This window comes from Medicago sativa, chromosome 3 (assembly GCF_051527215.1).
Source record: "Medicago sativa cultivar Bolivia chromosome 3, Bolivia_mono, whole genome shotgun sequence".
In the NCBI taxonomy this organism is placed as follows: domain Eukaryota; kingdom Viridiplantae; phylum Streptophyta; class Magnoliopsida; order Fabales; family Fabaceae; genus Medicago; species Medicago sativa.
The window spans coordinates 95,666,286-95,668,261 of NC_140751.1; the positions used below are offsets into that span (position 1 = coordinate 95,666,286).

The window sequence follows — 1,976 nt, forward strand, 5'->3', positions numbered from 1 at the left end:
CGTGGTCTCCATGTGGTAAATAAGTCAGCAACTATATTATTCTTTAAAAATAAATATGTCAGCAACTATATTACTTTTTTTATAGATATTTTTTATATTACTTAAAATAATGTATTTAATCTCAATAAAATTATTTATTAGATCATTAAATCAACATATATTTTTTCATGTTTTTCTCCAAACATGTTTAAGTTCAACCATAAAAAATATTCCAAAATTTAATTTTTAGTTTTAGATTTTTGTTACTTTTATCTTGAGTTTTATCATTTAACTAATTTATATTTAGTACATCTCATAGTAAAAAAAAATTACAAATTTCATAGAGAGGAAATTTTATAATGTTTTAAAAACGCATACAAAAAATCAATCAAGAATGTAGGTTTACTTAACAACAAAAACTAAAAGGACCATGCTATATATAGCGAAGTAAAGAATCGCAAACACATAAAGAATGAAATACAACCATTAAATTATTCTCCATTTGACTAAATGCTCACACCAAAGAAAACTGAATAGATTTTCACTTGCTCACACCAAAGAAAACTGAATAGATTTTCACACTAGAGGAAATCCATTATTCCCGCTAGTTGGCAAGTCCTGTTTAATCAACATAACATAAAGAGATCGCATAATAAAATACCCGGTCATTTGCTATATATTTATGAGAAATATGTGATTGTGGTTTGAGATTGAGCAAACCAGCCATTCTTATTAATGTTATTAATTTAGAAATTACAAACAACCAGCCTAGAGGCATAATAATCCATGCATGTTTGGTATTTTTTTGCAAAACACGTGTAATTTTGACAAACTCATTGTCACGCTTAAAAGTTCCAGTTCCAAAGGAATGGTTGATGGGAAAAAGGGTCGACATTATCATCATCATCATCATCATCATGTTCTTCAATAAGTGGTGGTGCAATGGAATACATTAACTCACCCGAATACAGCTTTTCTAAGTCAGAATAGAAACCACCAACATTTTCAGACCCAACAAAGTTAGCATCATGAGTATTTGAACCATCCAACATGTTCAAAAATGTCCAATCAATCGTGCTACCATTATCATGCATAGTAGTAGAAGATGAAGAGCCACTAATTTCCGTCACGTTTTTGGATTGAACATTACCATTATTATTGTTATTATTATCAATAATTGGTGGGTTTTTGTTAGCAAAATTTGCAGCAACCTCTCGAATTTGTTGAGGTGTAAGTGAATTGTTAGAAAGTGCATTGATATCCAAATTGAAAGGTGTATCAGGAAAATTGAAACTTGCATGACGACCACGAAGACAATAAAGTGCAGCATCAAATGCTTTAGCTGCTTTCTCAGCTGAATCATATGATCCTAACCATATTCTTTCACGACTATTTGGTAGCCTTATTTCAGATACCCATTTTCCCCACTTTCTCAATCTCACTCCTTTGTACTTCTTCTTCTTCTTATCATTTCCACCACTTGAATTAGTAGCAGATGATGATAAGGTTTTTATTTGATCAGTAGTAATTTGATTATCCATGTGTAGTATAGTAGTTACATTCATATATATAATAAGTTTATTTTGGCTAGCTAATTTCAATTAATGTTGGAGATGCCTTATATTGTATGTATTGTGCTTGCTTATATATATACATAGATACCTATCGATGATGGCTCTTGTATGTGAATAAATTGTATTTTGATTTTGAATGAAGGTCTTGGCTCTAAACGTGTTGATCAAATAGAGCGTAAAAAGAGCGTGGAGTAGCAAATGGACTTGTGCTCCTAGTTAGAGTTAGAATAGGCACACTATATAAAAAAAAAAAAAAAAAGTGAGAATAGGCACCATATTTTGAAAGCTATCTTTATCTTTTGAACATCTTTTTATTGGTTTAAGTCAATCGATTTGAAAATAGAACATTAAACTTTAATGGATAATCAAATAAAAGAGTCACTTCCGTAGAGTGTTCAAAAGTGAATGTTGCTTACATTTCTC

The 1,976-nt window shown here is 30.3% G+C and overlaps 1 pseudogene; it reads right to left on the reverse strand.

Moving 5' to 3' along the window:
- Positions 1–363: 363 nt before the first annotated feature.
- On the reverse strand, positions 364–1,580 carry LOC146942346 (ethylene-responsive transcription factor ERF017 pseudogene; annotated as a pseudogene).
- Positions 1,581–1,976: the final 396 nt, after the last annotated feature.